The sequence below is a fragment of the Alligator mississippiensis genome, chromosome 1 (assembly GCF_030867095.1).
Source record: "Alligator mississippiensis isolate rAllMis1 chromosome 1, rAllMis1, whole genome shotgun sequence".
Lineage (NCBI taxonomy): Eukaryota > Metazoa > Chordata > Crocodylia > Alligatoridae > Alligator > Alligator mississippiensis.
Window position 1 is genome coordinate 50,274,586 of NC_081824.1, and position 23,181 is coordinate 50,297,766.

Genomic DNA, 23,181 nt, shown 5'->3' on the forward strand with positions numbered 1-23,181 from the left:
CACCAGCGCTGCAGTCTTTGGTTGACCACATGGATCCTCCTCTCCCTCCTCAGCCCATAGCCTGAGACTGGGAGGATCGACGAGAACACCACCTGTGCCCCCAGACCTTTAAGCCCCACTCCCAAATCCCTGTAGCGCCTCATGACCTGGCTGGGAGTGCTCCAAGCCATGTCATTGGTGCCCACATGAATAAGGAGCATGGGATAGTGGTCTGTGGGTTTGAGGAGCTTGGGGATCCTCTCCGCAATGTCCCAGATGCGGGCCCCTGGGAAGCAGCAGACTTGCCGGGCTAAGGGGTCAGGGTGACAGATTGGCCCCTCCGTCCCCCTCAGGAGGGAGTCTCCCACAACAAACACCTTACGCTTTGTCTTGGGGAGAGCAGGTAGAATGACGTCATTCTACTGACAATTGAGCAGGTCATTCATTTTGCTGGCAACCAGTGGGGCTTTGTGTCACCCCACTCACCTCCACTCCAAGGGCAGCACTCTAACCTTGGCCACAGCTCATGCAGTCTGCCCAAGCACCAGGCTGGCTCTGCCCTCAGGCTGTCACCGACAAGAGTAAGCAAAGCCTCTGTCCCCAGGCCCACCTTGGTCATAAAAAGGAGAACATCACAATGTGGCTAGAGCAGCAAGTGCAGAAGGCACTGTTAGTGGAGCATGTCTGGACTATTGGAAGATATGGACTGGGGCGTGGAGGGCAAAAGCCATATTAGAAGAGGAACTGGGAAATCCTTGGGGAGTACAGCACCTCCTGTTGGTTGTTAACATTGAACCCCACAGAGGCTATGTAACTTATTATGGTCAGCCTAAGAGCTGTAGCCATTGTGGTCTGGAGGGCCACCCGGCCACATTTTGTACTCTGACAATTTGCTACAGGTGTGGTGGGGCAGGTCACAAAGCAAATATGTGCAAGGAGATCTTGAAGTGTAAGCAAAGGAGACTGATTTAAGGAAATGAAGGAAAATAAGTGGTGGGAAATTGAAATGGAAGAAAGCTACGGTGGGACAAGAGGGGCAGGAGAAGGAAAGGGGGGAGGAAGAAAGGGGGAAAGTTGGGGGGAATTAGTGGGGATGAATATGAGCAGTAGTGGGGAGGGAGATATGGGAGAAAGGGGAGACAGGGAGGGCTTTCTGAGCCTAATAGCAATTAAGTATCTCACAAGGATGACAGGGATAAGAAGGGGGGAAGAGGGGGAATGGACATCTGGGTTAAGCAATGGTATGGACGAAATATGAGAGAGATTGGGGTTTTTTTACATTATTGTAATGGCCTTGATGTTTGCCTCATTGAATGTGAGGAGTATGTATAGAAGGCAGAGGTGGGATAAAATGAAGGCAACATTATTAGCTATAGAAGCACAAGTGGTGGGCTTGTAAGAACGTTGCTTGCCCTGGGAACTGAATTATAAGCACCTAGAGAAGAAGTGGGGGGTAGGGCCTGTGGCAGAAGGCCACCTCTGTTACTACCCAAAAACTCCCCTCTGTTACAATTTGGTTAAGATGGGCCCTGCAGAAGGTACACACCTTACCCTCTTTAGGTAACCTGAGCTGGATACATTCCTGAAGGAGGGGGGAAACCTGTTCCCTGTACCTACGTGACTGGCATCCCATACCTGGGTGAGAGGCTTGGGCTCCCTGGGGAACTAGGACCTGCCAGTCTGCCCAGCAACTAGTGAATTGGTTGGCTGACAGCCAACAGGTGCTGGCCTCCAGGTAAATGAAGTCATAAGGGCTATACAAGTTAAGGATTGCCCAGGAGGAGGGTGCAGCAGCCATGAGGAAGACTCAGATACAGGGAAGGTCTGGACCATCTGAAACTTGCTCTCTCTCTCTCAAAACTCATGATCAAGGAACTGCCTGCTTCCAGAAGGAATCTCTACCTGCCTCTGGATGATACTTGTGAGTAACCTACCTTAGATCTAACTAGATATATAGCTTGCAGTAACAAAGATGCATGATCAAAGGCTACCCAGCCATGCCAGTTTGCTCTATGGGATTTCTCTGGTATTGTTCTACCCTGTACCCTATTCCAACTCTACCCCTTGTAACCAATAAAGTTCTCCTTTGTACCTAGCGTGGGAGACTTATTGGGAGTGGGGCTAGATTATGCCTTGGGGTCCTCTTGGTTTGGCTGACTAAGGGAGACAACTCCTTGTGCTTCTGACTGAGGGAAGCACCCCCAAGTGCTTGAAGTGAGTCAAGTACCCTCAAGGGCTACTAGGCCTGTGTTACCCATGGAACACAGAGCCAGAATCAAGCCCATCCCTGGGTGGTGGCAGTTTTTACCCCAGGCTAGCAGGTGTGCTCCAGAAAGGGGGGACAGCCAGATGTGAGGTGCCCCCAGGGAGGCACTTGAAGCCTGGAAGGTGGTCAGGTGCAGTGAGGTGGGTGGCTCAATGCAGGAGCACTCCCTACTGGCCCACCAACTTGGTGGGGTGGAACAAATGAGAATAAATCTATGGGGTTGGGGAAGTGTTGCAGAGTAATTTGCACAGGGAGTGGTGACCTTGATTTACAAGGAAGGGGAAAGAGAGGGCCTTAGAAACTTGAGACCGATCACTTTACTAAACGTAGACTATAAGTTGTTCACTAAAATATTAGCAGCGTGTTTAGTGGGGATACTTGCACAGATGGTGAGAGGGGAAGAAACTTGTGCAGGGATGGGCAGCACAAACTCATTGGATTGTTAGGGACACAAACTTATATTTGGGGATGGAAGTGGAATCCGTTCATGGTAAACGTGGATTTACAAAAAGCAAATGATAGTACTGTGCATGAATTTTTGTTTAGGGTGTTAAATAAGATGGGGCTACTGGGGAAATTTGTGGGGTGCATGAGGGCAATTTATGGGGGAGCAAACAGCAGGGTTATGGTCAGAGGATTTTTGGGAGAGGCTTTTGGGATAGATTCAGGGGTGAGACAGGGGTATCCTCTGTCACCAGGGTTATTTTTATGCACAATTGAGCTACTAGCACAGCAAATTTGGGGCCATACGGTGATTAGTGGGGTGAGAATACCGGGGGGAGGGAAAGTTTAAATGTTTGCTTTATATGGATGATGTGATGGTGGTGGTGAGGTATAAAGTTTTGCTGGGAAGGGTCCTGAAACATGCTGAGGAGATTCAGGAGATAACAGGGACAAGAGGAGATGTAGGTAAAAGTATGGCAGTAGGGAGTTGGAATGATTTGGGGAGATTTGGGCTGAGGGTAGAAAGGGAAAGGATGAAGTTGCTGGGGATGATTATGGACGTTCAGAGGAAAGGGAAGGAGGCGTGGGAGAAACTGGAGGGAAGGGTGAAGTGGGTGGTGGGGTTGTGGGAAACACAGGGATTGTTATCTATTGGTAAGGTGTGGTGGGCCAGTAGGGGGTGCTCCTGCATTGAGCCACCCACCTTACTGCACCTGGCCACCTTCCAGGCTCCAAGTGCCTCCGTGGGGGCACCTCACGTCTGGCTGACCCCCTTCCTGGAGCTCACCCACTAGTCTGGGGATAACGCCACCACCACCCAGGGTCTGGACTGATCCTTGCTCTGTGCCCCCTGGGAAACACAAGTCTAGTAGCCCTTGAGGGTACTCGACCCACTTCAAGAACTTGGGGTGCTTCCCTCAGTCTAAAGCACAAATAATGGTCTCCCTTAGTCAGCCAAACCAAGGGGACCCCAAGGCATAATCTAGCCCCTCTCCCAATAAGTCTCACATGCTAGGTACAAAGGAGAACTTTATTGGTTACAAGGAGTAGGTTTGGAATAGTGTACAGGGTAAAGCAATGTCAGAGAAATCCCATAGAGCAAACTGGCATGCCTGGGTAGCCTTTGATTATGCATCTGAGTTACTGCAAGCTATATATCTAGTTAGATCTCAGGTAACTTACTCACAGGTATTATCCAGAGGCAAGTGGAGGGTCCCTCTGGAGGCAAGCAGTTCCTTGATCATGAGTTTCAAGAGAGAGCAAGTTTCAGATGGTTCAGCTTCTCTCCAAGTTATCATGGCTACCGCCCCTCCTCCTAAGCAGTCCTTAACTTATATAGCCCTTATGACCTCATTTGCCCTGGATATGATAACTTGCAAAATCAACTAACAATAACGTATATTTGAGATTTAAAATTATAACCAATTTCTAATATTAAGAAACAGTCAATGGCTGGTTCACTGGTACAGGAATAATAAAGAGTCTTCTTCAAGCCCTTACTATATTATTTAAGCTACAATGTGCAACATGCTGATCTCAAACAAGTGCCCCATACTTTCTGTGATGTTATAAATCAGAAAATATTTGGCTAAAGACATTGATAGATATTACAAACCCTATAGATATTTTTCTAAAAAATGAGGACTGTAGATAAATACATTATCCACATCTTACTCTTACCTTTTGTCTCAGTCACAAGTACCTTAGGAAACAACATCTACATAGAAAATTATCTGAAAAAAAAAGTCACAAACATATGTTAGAAACATGCAGTAATAGCTTTTCCCCACATCCATAGACATATCAATCAATAGCCATAAACAAAAAAAATCTTATCAGCAGGATGTAATCCACAAGTGAACTAAATTTAGTTTTGTATGATACAGGTTCAACTTGTCTGTGAAACTCATGTCTAGCAATTGAATACAGTCATCTCGCACCATTTCATTCAGTCCATATGTAAGATTACCTCATTTTGTATCTAATATAGTACTATTCTTTAATCTCCTATGTGAGTTCTAAAAAAATACTTATTGTATACAATGCATTTTTTTCTCCAACATACTTTAGCTTGACTTGATCCTTTTCCTGGCCTTCTCACAATGAAGCTGCCTTCTTTAGCCATTTGAACAGATATACTGAATGGAAAATACTGTATAGTACACAGCAGATGTTGTGCATATGTCAGCACTGCAGTCAAACGTGTGAGGAAGCTTATATAGAAGGATGTGAGCTAGCCCTAAACTGTCTAGTTCAGATAATAACTACACTAGAATTCTGGAGAGATCTGCAGGGAAACCTGGATAAATACCCAAGCAGCTCGACTGCTCTAAAGTCTATGAGGATACAGCTGGATCTCTATGAAATCACATCTAGGCAAATTAAATCTAGTTTGGGTCTGTCTCTATGAGCTGCAGACTCACCACTGATTGCAGCGCAGATATATTTTCTTAACAGCTGAATCCACCCGCCTCATTCAAGAAGTATAATAGAGTATTTAACGACTCAGGTGACAAAAATAAAGAAACAAAATGTTTCTATGGTTGATCAAAAACAAATGTGGAACTATAACTGCTGTATAAAATCTACCAGACAAACTGACTCTTTGTACACAGACCCTCTTCCAGAGGCTTACGTGTGAGTAAAGGTGTCAGTATAGTCAACACCCAAGGGGAGTCAGTCTCATGCCTCCAATCTCCATGAAGAGCCATTACCGGGATCGGGCCAGAGTTAGCAGGGCTGACGGTAGCCACACCTGCTGACAGGTCAGATGCCACTGCTGCAGCAATGGAAGGGGGAGGTATTGGTACAGTCTGCACGTAGGGAAATAGTGGAGCATCCACCAAGTAAAAGACTATTGCAACCACCACCAAATTTTCCCCACCAGCAGTGGTCACCAAAGGTAAATATGGCAGGAAAAAAATGGCAGTTGTGGGGGAGCAATACCCAACAGCTGCTCTATTAATCCCCTCACTCCGGACTGCATTGACACCTTCTTCCGCAGCAGTGGTGCATACTGATACACATCTGAACCACCAGGTCTGTACTTGGACTCATGCCCTGCTCCCCCACCCCAAATTATGCTACTATGTAGCAGAAAGCCCCCTTTTCCTCTTGCCTGCATTTGCTCTCCCCTCTTTGAATATGTTTTTCCTCTTCTACCTTTTCTTCCTTCCTCTTTCTTTCACTTTAAGATAAGGAATTGTGTTTTAAAATTTGTGTGTGTGCATTTTGTATCTCCCCATGTATTTTGGTATTTTTATCTATTGTGTGCCATGGCATTTGTAGCTTATATTTTGTACTCCTCACCTTTCAACTTTCAACTATAAATGTGTTTAGTAACAATGTTAACAAGGACAGGAGTCAAACTGCTGCTTCCCTTTATCAGGCGGGCCCCTGAAAGAGCGAGTGAATCAGTAATTGAATGTGTAACACAGTAGCAGGCAGCAATTAACACCTAAGGAAACTGCAGATCAACCAACAGAAGAAATCAATAGAAGACAATGTAGCAACCGGGACATCTCTAAACATCTCTGATCAAGGGCTAGAAGCCCTGGTCTGAGTTAATCAACACCGGGGACCAACTTTTGGGCTGAACATCTCCAGATTGACCGCTCCCAGAGCCCTATTCAAAATTCATCAACAGACTTCCAAACCTGCATGTACATGCAGATGACCCCTGGGGCTGACAGATGCCATCCAGTAGCCACCGAGGGGGAAGTCCCACGAGGGTCAACGACCCCTGGATTGGGCAAACCTGAAAACTGGGGAGTCACCAAAGTCTGCCAGGGACAGATAAAAAGCAGTGAAAAGTGACCCTCAGCAGCGCCCTCTTGACCTCCAACTTGACCAGCACCTGACCTGTCCAGCCAGAAGGACCAGCCAGCGACCCCCTTCTGGAAGATAACACCACGCTGAAAGAAGCCTCGACGACAGACTCCAGCGCCTGTGGGATAGGTATACCTGACTCTTGTAGCTTGCTACTGTGTGTGTGCCTGTGGGAGGGACCAGCCCCAAGGTTTATGATTTAACTTCATTACAGTGCTTCAATCTGTCTAATAAACCAGAATTTTAAGGATCCCGAGTTGAACATTTGTAGCCAACAACTACACTCTTCATACACTTCTTCACACTTTGGTTGGTTCTGTCAGAAACAAAATAACACTCCTTCAAATAAATCTGTTGACCTGCTGATCTGTTTGAAGAGTCAGCAGTGATTTTATGTGCTATACTCCCATTTTTTCAGAGATGCTGTTGTAGCATCTGAAAAAAAAGAAAAAAAATCAGACCCTATTAAAATAGTCTCAGATTAGCTACTATTGGGCACATCTACACAAGACATTTACTGTGGAGCTGCCTTATTAGCTTTGACGTAAAGTCTCAGCGTCTACACGTGTGGCCGTATTAGGCCTCAGTAAATTAATTAACTCTGCTGTAGGTTTGTATTTGTAAATACAAGTACTATTCTGTAGTGGCATTATTTAATGTGCTGCAATGAATGTATAAGCACTGATGTGGCTGGCTGGGGCACAAGGGTGCTCTGACCCAGCTCAATGTCAATTAATGTGTTGCATTAATTTCACATGTAGATGCACCCATTAGTTACTAAGTAATTTGAAAATAGAGGCTTTTTGTACCAAGAACTGGCACACTAAATTTCAATGAATTAGATATCCCTTCCATAAAGTTGAATGTTTGCTATTAATAGCTTGAATACAGTATAACATCAGCCATGAGTAGTTCAACAGTTCTATCACTAATTTACCACAGCTAATTAAGATCTAATCTACCATCTCTTCAGGAGCTCTCTTAGTACAGAATGTCTATTTTCATTCTATTACTAAGATAATGTGGTTTACTTAATCTCCCTGGAGATAAAATCAGTGAAACGATGTTTTAACCAAATAGGAGCTGGTTTGATTTAATATTTATTTAAGGAACTGCATATTCAGCAATGATGATGCCACATGAGAGAAATTTGTCACTTTAGAACAAATGCAAGTTTAGAACAAGTTTGGGGATGGTACCGTTGAATGGTTTCAAAATTATACTTGTGGAATCAGAAAAAAATAAATGCCTTAAACTTTGATCATTTGAGTTATAAGATGACATAACCGCTTTGTGGAGAATTGCTGGCTCTGTACAGTAGAACAGATAAGGGAAAGTGTTTGTTCTTTGTAACTCCTCTGCAACTCTTTCACTCACCACAGCCTCGAAGATAGCAAAAAGTATGTACAACTCTGATTTCCAGGTGCAGGCAGGGAGTGATATTTCTCCCTTGTCTCCTCCATAATTCTCATCCTGATAACAGCAAAGAAGTAATGAAGTAATGTTTATAGCTGCTTTTCTAGCTAATTTCACTATATGATCACATGAGTTGTAAGCGACTGTTAAAAAGTATATAAGCCTCCTGATTTTGCTCTTGGGGGGGAACCCCTTCCAAGTGCTTGGGAAATCCATGTCACTTTGGAATCCCCCCTACAGCTGTAGTTTCTTTTGAATAAAAGCTTCTGCTGACCTGACCCAAAAGTATGCTGCGTGTGTTTCCACGACAATTCCTGGTGCCGTGACTCAGTTCCAGAACACGTGTTGAGGAAGAAGGACCGCAGACTGCCCCCCCGCCACCCCTGAACCCCGAGGCGCCAAACTTGAGAGGTAAGAGGCCTAATTCAAAATCTCTATTGGGGTTTCAGAGGAGGACTGCCCGTAGGCTCCCAACTTGGCCATCGTAACTGGATCTGAACCTTGTTAAAACAGGTCAGTCTGAACCTTACTGCCAGCTAAAATTTTCTGTCTGGTAAAGGATCCAATTTTGTGTCCAGTAACGTACGTTTTATTCATGGAGAAACTGTTTGAAGCACCTTCATCCAACAGCACGTCAGGCTAGTTAATTAACTAAGGCGGAGTGGGGGAGGAGGTCTGGCTGACTGAATGAATGCGCGTGTGTGTGTATTTAGAAATATGAGCCACTGACCAGGTCTGAGACTACGGTTGGGTTCAGCCGCCCCAATTCTGCCTGATAAGGCAGTTTTGAAAACAAGGGGGCCCAACTGCAACCTCGTGACCCAGTGGACAGGGCTTCGGAGTGAGTGTATTTAGAAAAATGAGCCACTGACCAGGTCTGAGACTAAGGCTGGGTCTAGCCACCCCGATTCTGCCTAAAAAGGTAGCGTCAAAAGCAAGGGGGCCCAGCTGAAACCTCATGACCCAGTGGACAGGGCGTCTGAGTGATTTTGTCATTTCCAAATCCCTTGTCCCAGTAGCTTCTGCTGAGAACAGGAGTGAAAGGATCTCTCTTGTGTTTCCCTCCCCATTTCCATTTTATGAGCCGGTGTAGGGTCAGAAGCCTTTTGTCTGGGCGATGAAAAACTGCGGGGCAAGGCACTGAGCAGCCCGGACATCCTAAACAAGCCTATCCTATGTCTCCCTGTGTGACTGAAAATGGGAACAAGTCAGTCTAAACAAGTTCCCATCCCCACTAAGGGGACTCTGGCATACTTCATGTACACATACTATTCTCCCAAGGCTTGCAAGTACCTGGATAAGTGGAACTGGTATACTAAGGGTGATCCTGTGAAGCAATTTCCACAGGATAAAACAGTGCACTTAAGAGGGGCTTTAGAGTCCCGTGGATCCAAAACACCACAAAACCAGTGGGATGCGTTCTTTTATTGGTATGATGAGATGTACAAAAGACGGACAGAATCTCAAACTAGAAGTCTAAAAGACTCTCAAGAAAAATTAAAACAGCATTTAAAAGCTGTTCGGGAGAAATTGGCTGCTCCCCCAAATTACACGCCGGCCACCGCTCCGATGTATCCAGCATTGCCTGGGGCACCCCCACCACCGGAGCCAGCAGAGGATATCCTTGACCTTTGTTCGAACCCTGCTCTCCTGGGACTTCCACATCAGCAACAACCAGTTCAACATCAGGCTGCAGCCCAGGCTAGTAACCCATTAGCTGAAGCTCCTTTGGTAAATTCATCCACGGAGCTTAATAGTCCGGACTCATCCACCATACCTGCCATTCAATTATCACCAGTGTGGCAATTTACTCCTGGGTCACAACCCACCACAGGTGTATTTAGAAGAATGGGAATAGGCACGGAAAGATCTCCCATCAATCTTAGATCCCAAGCTGCACAAGTTTACCCCCTAAGACAAATGCCAGGCATTGGCACCGATGGACAAAATATAGTAACCATGCATGCACCCTGGACTCCAGGTGATCTCTACAATTTAACTCAAAAATTCCCAAAAATCAGGGAAGAACCAGAAAAATTTCAGGAAGAATTGCAGACTTTTATAAATTGTTATAATCCAACGTGGGCTGACATTAATCAGCTCATGCGATCCATTTTGCCCAAGGAAACTATGCTACGTCTGTACACTGGCTGTACTTGGCCAGATCAAAACCCAGGGATTGGCCAAGACTTTATTGACAAGAGAAATGCTTTGGTTCAGGCAGTTCTCACAATTTGCCCAAAAAAGGCAGACTGGACCAAAATAAACCTGGACCTGTAAACAAAACAAAAATGAACACCCCAGTGACTATTTGGAACGCCTCAAACAGGCATTTGAACGATATTCAGGAATGGATGACCCGATCGGAAATGCTAAACAAGCAATAGTGGCAGCATTCTTCCAGGGATTTAACCCTAAAATTACTGAGAAAATTCAAACAGTAATTATTGGCTGGGAAACTAAAGATTTGACTGAAGTCCTTGCTGCAGCTAACCATTTTCATAACAAATTGGAACAGTCTAAAGACAATGCCGAGTTTATGTTAATGGCCTTACAGATTTCTCAGTTGCAGGGTCCAGGTAAAGGAAGGGGACGAGGATGACGACGGGGAAGGGGAGGCCTGGGTAGATTCAGGGGAAGAGTTAGATCCTCAGGCCCACAAAACCCAGGCTATGGGAACCAATATTGGGAACCAGCAGCGGGAAGGAGAGGAGGCAGCACACGTGTGTCCCGCACGCACGTGTGACCTTTTTACCAACCAACTGACCGGAGGCGGCGGCGGCAGCAGCAACAGAGGAATCGGCAGCGGGGGCAGCAGCAGCTGATCCCCCGAAGGTAAGCGGGACGGAGGGACCCGGCACAGCTGAGCTGGATCCGGAGGGGAAGCCCCCCGGGTCCCATATAGCTGAGCCGGTAGGGAGCCGCGCTCCCGAGCCGCGCGGCGCGAACAGAGCGCGCAAACAGGCGCGCTCTGTAAGAGCACGCCGGCGTTTGCGCGGGCGTTCGCGCCGGAGGGTAGGCCAGGAGGGCCAGGAGTGGGACTCCTGTAGGGGTAGGGCGTAGACACCACACAGGTCTACAAACAGCAGCTTGTAGAATGGTGTCTATGAGGAGTGCTGCTAGGGCCTCTGCCCAGGGGGACAAGGCTACCCGCGGCAGGTCTGAGGCCTCCACCCAGACCGAGCCCATGGGGGAGCCGGTGTCCCCCTACCTCCTGGCCTGTGGAGTATCCCCAGCAGAGCCGGGGGGGGGCAGAGATTGGGGGCCCCCACACCTGTCCGGCAGGTGCCCATCTTATGGCTCTGGAGGCGCAGGTGAGGGAGCTCCAGGAGGAGGTTAGCAGGCTGAGGGGGATCAGGGAGGCGGAGGATGAAATTGATAGTTATTTCCTTTCCCTGCAGGCCCAGGCACCAAAGGAAGAAGCACCCGGGGAATACCCTCCACAGCAGACTGGCAGACAGTCACAGCCAGGACCGGAGCAGCACGCAGCGAACCGGTACCAGCTTCTCCAGTCCGACTGGTGAACAGGTACGAGACCCTGGCGACCCTGCAGGAGATGGAAGGGGAGGAGGAAACCCTTGAGCAAGAAGAAACACCACGTTCTTCACACTCCAAACAGATCCAGAGATCCACGAGGACCCAGAGGAGGAGGCGACGAGTGATCATCATAGGAGACTCCATCCTGAGAGGTACGGAAGGACCCATCTGTCGCCAGGACCCCTCGGCACGAGAGGTATGCTGCCTCCCTGGAGCAAAGATTCGGGATGTGACGGAGGTAATCCAGGCCAGGATCAAGCCCACCGATTATTACCCCATGGTCCTAGTCCATGTGGGTACTAATGATGCGGCCAGGAGAACCCCCGATCACCTGATGGCAGACTACTGTGCTCTGGGTGGCGTGCTGAAGGAGTTCAGTGCCCAGGTGGTTTTCTCTTCCATCCTACCAGTGACCGGACGAGGAAGACGGCAGGAGAACTGCATCAGAGAGACCAACTGGCGGCTTCGGCAGTGGTGTCTCGAGGCAGGCTTCGGCTTCCTGCACAATGACCCGCACATCACGATGAGGGACATGCTCAGCTGGGATGGGCTTCACCTGTCCCCCAAAGGTAAGCGTGTGTTTTCTACTAGGTTGGCGGATCTCCTCCAGCGGGCTTTAAACTAGGCTTGTCGGGGGGAGGGGAGTACGAGGGCAGGGGAAGCTGTGGGCCACCAAACCATGTGGCACCCACAAGGACAGCCCAGCCTGAAGAAGGAGAACATTGGGAACCTGAAAGCCATGGGGAGGCCAGCACTACAGAACAGGTAAGAAACAAGAAGGTAAGGAACAATGGGCCCCTTGGGACTCGGAGCGGGGGGGCAGCAAAGGCACCAGTCACAGGGCTCAAGTGCCTATATACTAATGCTAGGAGCATGGGGAACAAGCAGGATGAACTAGCACTCCTGCTTGCACTAAACACCTATGACTTAGTGGGGCTAACAGAGACCTGGTGGGATTTATCCCATGACTGGGCGGTACATATTGAGGGCTATAGATTGTATAGAAAGGACAGGTCGGGGAAGAAAGGGGGGGGGTTGCACTTTATGTCAGTGAGCAGTATACATCAACCTTCATCAAGACAGAATCCGAGGTTGAGGAAGTAGGATTGTGGGTTAGGCTACATGGGGGGCAAGGACAAAAGGGATTTGGTGGTAGGGGTCTGCTACAGACCCCCACACCAAGGGGAAGAAATAGATGCGGGGCTCCTGAGGCAACTCTCGGAGACCATAAAAGCTAAAGAGGCGGTAGTCATGGGAGACCTAAACTACCCGGACATCTGCTGGGAGACGCAGACAGCAAGGTCCCATCGCTCACGCAGGTTTCTAACCTGTGTACAGGACCTCCACCTGACACAGGAGGTGCATGGTCCCACTAGGGGGAATGCCATACTGGATCTGGTATTGGCAACGGGACATGACATGATAGGGGACCTCCAGATCGGTAGCCATTTGGGAGACAGTGATCAACTAATAATAGAGTTCAACATAAGACAGCAAGTGGGTAAGGTAACTAGTAGGGTGAAAGTGCTAGACTTTAGGAAAGCTGATCTCAATACACTCAGGCGATTAGTCAAGGAAGCACTGCAGAGTAGGAGTTTTGAAGGGATGGGAGCCCAAGAAGGGTGGCTGTGCCTAAAGGAAATGATCCTTCGGGCACAAAGCAAGATGATCCCCGAGCAAGGCAAAAGAGGGAAAGGGGCCAGGAGGCTTCCATGGCTGACCAGAGAAATCCAGGGCAGCCTAAGGGCCAAAAGGGGAGCACATAAAAAGTGGAAACAGGGTGAGATCACTAAAGATGAATATACCTCCTCTGCTCGTGCTTGTAGGGAGGCAGTTAGGCGGGCCAAAGCTACCATGGAGCTGAGGATGGCAACCCAAGTAAAGGACAACAAGAAATTGTTTTTTAGATATATTGGGAGAAAAGGAAGGCCCAGGGAGGAATAGGACCACTGCTAAATGGGCAGAAACAATTGGTGACGGACAGGGGGGACAAGGCTGAACTCCTCAACGAGTTCTTTGCCTCAGTGTTCCTAAGTGAGGGGCACGACAAGTCTCTCACTGGGGTTGTAGAGAGGCAGCAGCAAGGCGCCAGACTTCCATACGTAGATCCTGAGGTGGTGCAGAGTCACTTGGAAGAACTGGATGCCTTTAAGTCGGCAGGCCCAGATGGGCTCCATCTGAGGGTGCTGAAGGCACTGGCCGACATCATCGCAGAGCCACTGGCGGGAATATTCGAATGCTCGTGGCGCACGGGCCAAGTCCCGGAGGACTGGAAAAGGGCTAATGTGGTCCCCATTTTCAAAAAGGGGAGGAAGGAGGACCCGGGCAACTATAGGCCAGTCAGTCTCACCTCCATCCTTGGTAAAGTCTTTGAAAAAATTATCAAGGCTCACATTTGCGAGAGCCCGGCAGGACAAATTATGCTGAGGGGAAACCAGCATGGGTTTGTGGCGGGCAGATCGTGCCTGACCAACCTAGTCTCTTTCTATGACCAGGTTACGAAACGCCTGGACACAGGAGGAGGGGTGGATGTCGTATACTTAGGCTTCAGGAAGGCCTTTGATACGGTATCCCACCCCATACTGGTGAACAAGTTAAGAGGCTGTGATGTGGATGACTGCACAGTCCGGTGGGTGGCGAATTGGCTAGAGGGTCTCACCCAAAGAGTCGTGGTGGATGGGTCGGTCTCGACCTGGAAGGGTGTGGGCAGTGGGGTCCCGCAGGGTTCGGTCCTTGGACCGATACTCTTTAATGTCTTCATCAGCAACTTGGACGAGGGAGTGAAATGTACTCTGTCCAAGTTTGCAGATGACACAAAGCTATGGGGAGAAGTGGACACGCCGGAGGGCAGGGAACAGCTGCAAGCAGACCTGGATAGGTTGCACAAGTGGGCAGAAAACAACAGGATGCAGTTCAACAAGGAGAAATGCAAAGTGCTGCACCTAGGGAGAAAAAATGTCCAGCACACCTACAGCCTAGGGAATGACCTGCTGGGTGGCACAGAGGTGGAAAGGGATCTTGGAGTCCTAGTGGACTCCAAGATGAACATGAGCCGGCAGTGTGACGAAGCCATCAGGAAAGCCAATGGCACTTTATCGTGCATCAGCAGATGCATGACAAATAGGTCCAGGGAGGTGATACTTCCCCTCTATAGGGCGCTGGTCAGACCGCAGTTGGAGTACTGCGTGCAATTCTGGGCGCCACACTTCAAGAAGGATGCGGATAACCTGGAGAGGGTCCAGAGAAGGGCAACTCGTATGGTCAAGGGCCTGCAGACCAAGCCCTACGAGGAGAGACTAGAGAAACTGGACCTTTTCAGCCTCCGCAAGAGAAGGTTGAGAGGCGACCTTGTGGCTGCCTATAAGTTCATCACGGGGGCACAGAAGGGAATAGGTGAGGATTTATTCACCAAGGCGCCCCCGGGGGTTACAAGAAACAATGGCCACAAGCTAGCAGAGAGCAGATTTAGACTAGACATTAGGAAGAACTTCTTCACAGTTCGAGTGGCCAAGGTCTGGAACGGGCTCCCAAGGGAGGTGGTGCTCTCCCCTACCCTGGGGGTCTTCAAGAGGAGGTTAGACGAGTATCTAGCTGGGGTCATCTAGACCCAGCACTCTTTCCTGCTTATGCAGGGGGTCGGACTTGATGATCTATTGAGGTCCCTTCCGACCCTAACATCTATGAATCTATGAATATCATTATTGCAAGCAAGAAGGACATTGGAAATCAGAATGCCCCAACTGCCCCAGCCAAGGACCCAGACCCCAGCCCCCACCTCCTCTTTCTGTCAATTTTCCCAGTGTTGAATAGGACAGCCTGATGGACAGTGACATCATCGCTCCTTTGCTTGCTACTGACCAATCTGGTCCACTTGTTGAATGCCTTATTTCTGGTAAACCTGTCTCCTGTCTTGTTGATACTGGAGCATCCTGCTCCACGCTAAAGGCTGCTGAGTTTCCTTTCCTACCTCATTCTCCTGAAACTGTAAATGCTGTCGGTATAGGCGGACAACCTATCCCACATCCCATCTCTGAACCTGTCTCCATCTCTATTGGCCCTTTGTCTGAAAATCATGCCTTTCTTCTTAGCCCCTGTGCACCTGTCAACCTTCTTGGTAAGGATTTGCTGTGTAAACTGGGATGCGTGATTTATTGTAGCCCAGATGGTGTTTACCTTGAGGTACCAGAACATAGGGAAACCAAGCTTGTGGCTTTGCTAACCCAGGAGTACTCTGATCCTGACACTTCCTACTTGCAAGAGGAACTGTTGGCACGAGTACCTTCTCAGCTGTGGTCCACCCATGCGAATGAAGTGAGGCACATGCTGAGTGCTGAACCAGTGCATATCACCTTGAACCCTGCCAAGCCACTTCCTCGTGTCCCACAGTACCCCATCTCAAAGGAAGCTGAGGAAGGGATCAAGCCTGTCATTTCTTCACTCCTTGAGCAAGGGATTATTGTCCCAATACGCTCCCCTTGTAACACACCTATCCTACCTGTCAAGAAAGCTGTCAAAGATACTTATTGCTTTGTGCAAGACCTTCGAGCTGTAAATGCCGCTGTTTTACCTGCTTTCCCCATGGTCCCTTACCCTGCCACTATTCTTTCCTGTATCCCTTCAGATGCTACATCTTTCACAGTAGTGGACCTTTGTTCTGTTTTTTTCTCTATTCCCGTTCATAAGGATAGCCAGTATCTGTTTCCATTTACTTATCGGGGATTCCAATATACCTGGACAAGACTCCCTCAGGGATATACAGAGTCCCCCACCCTGTTTTCCCAGATCCTAAAAAAGGATTTGGATCCTATCATGTTCAAAGGGGGGTCCACCCTTGTTCAGTATATTGATGATCTGTTGTTAGCCTCACCCACTTTGGAGGCCTGTTAGCAAGATACTTTGACACTCCTCACAGCTTTAGCTCAGAAAGGCCACAAGGCCTCAAAATCTAAATTGCAGCTCTGTAAGTCTAAGGTACATTATTTAGGGCATGGTATCTCAGCAGGAGAACACCACCTTTCCCCTAGTAGAGTTGAAGCTATCCTCAACATTCCCAAACCTATGACTAGAAAACAGATGAGGGGATTCTTAGGTGCAACGGGTTATTGTAGACAGTGGATCCTGGGTTATGCTGCTTTTGCAAAACCCTTGCAAGCATTAACTCATGATACCACCCCAGAACCCCTCCCATGGAGTCCTGAAGCTGAACAAGCATTTGTGGCCCTTAAGCAAGTCCTCACTTTTGCTCCCACTCTTGGACTCCCTAATTATAAGAAACCCTTTACCTTGTTCTGTCATGAACGGGAAGGAATCACTTTAGGAGTACTCACTCAGCTGCATGGTGAAAAGCATCACCCAATTGCGTATTACAGCTCTGCCCTTGATCCTGTGGCTGTGGGACTTCCTCCTTGCCTCCGTTCAGTTGCAGCTGCTGCCTTGTTGGTTGAAAAGGCAGATTCTCTAGTTTTGGGACACTCTTTAACCGTTGCAGTTCCACATGCTGTGATGGCCCTTCTCCTCAAGGGCAAAACTCAGCACATTTCCAATTCCCGTCTTACTAAATATGAGAAACTTCTACTGTCAGCTGCAAATGTAACCTTAAATCTCTGTTCAATTCTGAATCCTGCGTCACTTCTGCCAATCGCCTCTGATGGTGAGCCTCATGATTGCCTGTCTGTCACAACTCAATTGTTAACCCCTCGAACTGACCTCAAGGACATTCCTATTCCGAACTCTGACCTTGTTTTGTTTGTTGATGGTTCCTGTCTTAGAAATGATGCAGACAAATTAGTTGCGGGATATGCAGTATGCACTCAGTATGCTGTTTTGGAAACCTATTCTTTACCCCAAGCTCGTTCTGCTCAAGTTGCTGAACTCATTGCTTTAACACGTGCTTGCATTCTTGCAAAAAATCAAACCACAACCATTTAAACTGACTCTAAGTATGCTTTCGGTGTTGTTCATGATTTTGGACAAATCTGGAAACAAAGAGGGTTCCTCACTTCATCAGGGACCCAAATCAGTCATGGTTGTTATGTAAAAGCGCTCTTAGAAGCTGTTCAATTGCCTTCTGCTATTGCTATTGTTAAATGCAAAGCTCATGAGAAACCCTTTGATGATGTCGCACGAGGAAATGATCTGGCAGACCATTCTGCCAGAAACACGGCCCTTTCTGCCCCACAGGCTCCTAACTCTGTTCTTGTTTGTTTTTCAGCAGACCAGTCTCCTTTGGCTAGCCTTTCCAGTCTGGCCCTTCTTCAAAATCAGGCCCCAAAAAAGGAAATAAATGGCTGGCTGCGTGCAGGATGTTCACTGCACCCCGACTGTCTCTGGTGCTCCCCGGATGGCTGCCTGGTGGCACCTAGAGAGCCTTTGCCACATCTTGGTCGTTTAACCCACTCTGTGGCCCATACAAGCAAAGGGGGGATGATTGCTACAGTACAAAGAGATTGGTTTGCCCCAAATTTTCCTTCCATGGCACAACAGTACTGTAGCTCCTGTCCCATCTGTTTAGCTCACAACATTGGGCAACGGGTAAAAACGACACCCGCAGCCCATCCCCCTCCATGGGGACCGTTTGTAAATCTGCAAATTGATTTTGTGCAGCTACCTAAGTGCTGTTCTTATGAGTACATTCTTGTTATTATTGATGTGTTCTCTGGATGGGTGGAAGCCTACCCATGCGTACATGCTGATTCCATCACTGTAGTAAAGAAATTGCTCAAAGAATTCATCCCTAGATTTGGAATGCCCCTCACAATAGATAGCGACCGAGGCACCCATTTCACAGGACAGATAGTAAAAAACATCTGGCAAGCACTCAACATACAGCAACACTTACACTGTAGTTATCATTCACAATCAAGTGGTGCTGTAGAATGTAAAAACTCTGATTTGAAAACGCACATTTCGAAAATTTGTGCTGAAACAGGCCTCAAATGGCCTGATGCCCTGCCCATTGCTCTTATGCACATTAGGAACACTGTTAACAGAAAACATGGCCTAACCCCTTATGAAATACTCATGGCATGACCCATGAGGATGCTAGCTACACCACCTGTTGCCCCACACCAAACAGACCTACAATTAACTGATGAAACTGTACTAAATTATTGCAAGGCATTAATGAAGTATGCCAGGTCTGTTCATTCACAGGTCCAAGAAGCCTTACCTCAAACACCGGATGTTCCCTGTCACAACCTTGAACCAGAAGATTGGGTCTACGTAAAGGTCTATCAACGGAAAAGCGCACTTCAACCCAGATGGAAGGGACCTTTCCAGGTACTTCTGACCAATAATTCTGCTGTTTGTTGCCAAGGTCACCAAACGTGGACTCACGCCTCACACTGCAAGAAGGTATCACCTCCATTGGACCCTGAAGCAGCTGAATTCCAACCAAGGTTGGGACCTTTCCCTGAGGCCAAGGACAAAGACCCTCAGGACCTCACTCAGGCAAGTGAGGAGCATCAGGGTGCAAGTGCTAGTAACCTCTCCCCTGAATCCAACACCTCAGCCCAGCTGGATTCATCAGTTGAAGAATGAAGATATCATCTCTGGCCTTGAAGAAAGTGAATGCTCCCATTCGGAAGATCACCACCTCGATCAAGACCAAGAGCCGACGTTATCAGTCCTTTAGGTAACCTGAGCCCAGAGGACGAAGAAAGACTTTGGCTGCCATCCTGGGTTTGGCTGGTAGTGTTCTTTTTCTTACTGGTGCTGGTTATGTTTGTTGTTGAAATTCTTTGTCCCTCCTGTCTCTAAAATGGCACTGATATCCTTATACATCACACATGGGTATCTCAGTATCACCCAAGGAGGGGTGGGAGAAAAATTTGTACTTGCAGATCTCCCTTACAGTGGCTCAAGCTGGAAATGAAAGTGACTGCTGGATATGCTCTCACAGCCCAGCGCACCTACACCAAGGAATCCCAATGATCGGAGTACCAATATCCCTCCAGCAATGGGGAAAAATAAGTGGCGGCTTCGTTAGACCCTACTCGTTAGCTGCCCATTGGTCCGCTCCTAAGGAATGGAGTGCCGCCCCTGCTAACTGGATAATCTCCCCAAGAGTAGAGGCGCCTTTCTGTTACAGATCCAACAATACCGGAGCTTATAATAAAGCCACACCTGTAGGGCACAACCCTCATTGCCTAACTACTCTAGATTATAGCCCTAATAGCACAAGTGGAATCCTGTTGGGTAATGTACCCTCTCTCAATTGTACAGGATTCATGGTCTACAACTTTTCTAATGAACCTCATGTTGCTCTCATTGCAAACAGATCAGAATTTTACATTCACTCCAATTTTACTTCTTGTAATATATCTCGGTCCAGCAGGATAGCAGCCCAACGTGGTTCATCCTATACGATGCATGTCAATCAAAAGTGCCAGATATGGCACAACACCTGTTCAGATTTGAGTAACCTTTCTGCCCCAGGCCTTTACTGGCTCTGTGGAAACAGAGCTCATAAAATCATGCCCTGGAATTGGGTGGGGGCATGCACTCTTGGACATGTTATCCCTGGTTTCGAAATGCATAGTGCAATATATCTGGAACAAGTAAAAAATTTCAACCATCACATGAAAAGGGCGGTTAACCCCTTAGCTACCAGAAACACAGGGTTCCATCAATTTGTGAGAACCTTCATACCGTGGCTTGGAATAAGAGAATTGGAACTAGCCATAATTAACATTTCAGCCACAATGGAAGCTATGGGAAATGCCACTGCGGATGCAATTCAGGCTCTGCAAGAAGAGATGTCACAGATCTCACAAGTAACTATACAACACCGCATAGCCCTAGATTACCTATTGGTATCCCAGGGAGGAGTATGTGCCTTAGTAAACTCCACCTGTTGTGTCTATGTCAATAAGGACATGCGAATTGAAACCGACATTCATAAAATTCGAAATCAGTTAAGGGTCCTACATCAAGTGGCCTCAAAAAAATACTGACTGGGGTCTAGAAGAAATGTGGTCTTGGCTAACCTCCTGGCTCCCAGATTTCGGGGCCCTTGGCAAGAAAATCCTGTATGGAATACTGTTTGTCTTGATAGTTCTGACAATGTTTTATGTCTTAGTGCAACTGATCCTCTGCTGCGTGAAAGCCAGCAGGAGAAGCTTTAGCAAGGCAAGAAAACCCACGGCAGAGTCTAGAATAATGGTGTTAAAAAAGTGTGAGCAGATTGAAAGAAAACATGAAAGGTTGCATGATGAAATAGAGGGACTCATGAAAATGGAAGTTTAAGGCTAAAGTGAGACTAAATAGTCTCAAAGGGGGGACTGTGGAATCAGAAAAAAATAAATGCCTTAAACTTTGATCATTTGAGTTATAACATGACACAACCGCTTTGTGGAGAATTGCTGGCTCTGTACAGTAGAACAGATAAGGGAAAGTGTTTGTTCTTTGTAACTCCTCTGCAACTGTTTCACTCACCACAGCCTTGAAGATAGCAAAAAGTATGTACAACTCTGATTTCCAGGTGCAGGCAGGGAGTGATATTTCTCCTTTGTCTCCTCCATAATTCTCATCCTGATAACAGCAAAGAAGTAATGAAGTAATGTTTATAGCTGCTTTTCTAGCTAATGTCACTATATGATCACGTGAGTTGTAAGTGACTGTTAAAAAGTATATAAGCCTCCTGATTTTGCTCTTGGGGGGGAACCCCTTCCAAGTGCTTGGGAAATCCATGTCACCTTGGAATCCCCCCTACAGCTGTAGTTTCTTTTGAATAAAAGCTTCTGCTGACCTGACCTAAAAGTATGCTGCGTGTGTTTCCACGACATACTCTATGACCTATCTCAGCATTTTTTTTAAGAAGGATGCTTGAAAGGTCCTTTCCCACCAAGTTGTCTGTAACCAATTGTTTTCTTATTGGATATTTCCTAGGAATACTAGCAAATAAAAAAAATAAGAAAAACATTTCAGAACAGATTTTATATGTAGAGTTAAATTTATGTGTCACTGACCATTACCTACTTATTCACCAAACATACCCCTACTTGCAGGATTTGGCCCTAACGATATAAATCACCTTGGTAGTTGATTCATGTGAATACACAGCTCCTAACCTCCCCTTATACCATGTCCCATGCCTTGCAGATGGCATCACGTACTGGTCACAATTCACTTGGCCCCTTACTGGGCCAAACTCAGTTCCATGCTGAACCTCTCTCATACTACCCTAGCTGATCCACACTCACTCTACCCCTTCCTTGGGCTTCAGTCACACTGCCCTACTCTGTATAGCCCTTCAGAATCACCCAGGCTCCCTACTCTATGAAGCCTGAAGGGCTGTATCTCTTTCATGATTGATCCTGACCTGTTGCAGACCTTCAGGCCATCCAATTCAGGCCCTACTCTACAAAGGGGTATCAGACCTACTGCCCCACATACTGGGATGATTTGAGACTCAGGTGTCTCAAACTCAGTCTACAGCTCACTCAGGCCTCAGGTATCTGTTGATGTGCCTGGACCCCTAACTCAGCTTATGGCTTACTCAGGCCCAGTTGGCTGTCAACATGCCTGGACCCCAAGCCTGTCCCCTCTATGGGATAACCTACCAGGTTGTGGGGGCTGAGGCTATACAGCACCCCATCCTCACCTTTCACTGGGGAGGCACAGGTGTGGCATTTCCTGGGGGTTGCCCCACCACAGGCAGCCCCACCACACCATCCAACCCCAGCAGGGTGTAGTTTCAGGTCTTACCCAGAACCAGCAGGAACCTCCTCCATCCCCATAGTTCCTACCCTGACCTCCAGGTGTTCTGAGAGCTGCAGCCTGAGTGATGTTGCTCCTCTGGCTCCCTAGATACAACTGCCAACTCTGTTCTTAGGCCCTGGGCTTACACTGAGGTTGCCCAGCCCTCCTCCAATATGGTGGCCCCCTTTTGGTCATGTGACCAAACCATACCTGCCAGTTGCTCAGAGCCTGCCTGAAACCTCTTGAAGTGGCAGGACAACCTGTGCTCTGACAATTCCCCTTACAATGCTAGGGTTCTTTTCATAATGCTGGGCTTATGTTATTCTTTTTCACTGTATCACATCTTCAGATAGTGATTAGTTGACTGCATCTGTAGTTTACATACAGATAAACAGTCCATCAGACACACAAGTATGTTCCTCTGGTATCTCCATTAGACTAACATGCATGGTCCCCTGAAGTCTTCTAAGGATTTGGCTATCTGCCTACTTCATTTTTCTGTAGCAGGGAGTTAAAAGGCTTCATTTAAGGACAAAAAGAGCAACAAAACTAAATTTACTATGTAGTACTTACTATTTTATATTTATGATTTATCACCACAAGATATAAGTGGTTGTGCTAAGACATTATCAGTTAATAAATGCATAACAAAGCAGGGACAGATCCAATGGGGGTGCAGTAGCATGAGTGCACTTCCCTTTCAGACTGGACAGTACTACAGGAGCCTCTGGGGATTTTTTTTTTAGGTCTCCAAAGCAAATACGAATACTCTCTTCTCCTCTGTGCTAAGAAGCACATCCCCTCCCCTACTCATCCCTCCTTTACCTCTTCTTTACACTTTACCCCTCTTTACCACACCTGCCACTGCTGTTTTCCTTGCTGTCCTGGGCATAAGGGAAGCTCCAGCACTAGTCCTACCCTCTCTCAAACCAGGCTGCACAGGGCTCAACCTGGGCTCAGCTGGGGACAGTGGCAGCAATGGCAGCAGGACAGTGGGATCCCCCACCCTG

The 23,181-nt window shown here is 47.6% G+C and overlaps 1 long non-coding RNA gene across 1 annotated transcript; it reads left to right on the forward strand.

The window, feature by feature from the left end:
- The first annotated feature begins 11,390 nt into the window (after positions 1 to 11,390).
- On the forward strand, positions 11,391 to 12,344 carry LOC132249957 (uncharacterized). Its single transcript, XR_009461501.1, has 3 exons — positions 11,391 to 11,461; positions 11,553 to 11,666; positions 11,881 to 12,344. It is a non-coding gene; the product is annotated as an uncharacterized LOC132249957 (long non-coding RNA).
- The last annotated feature ends 10,837 nt before the right edge of the window (positions 12,345 to 23,181 follow it).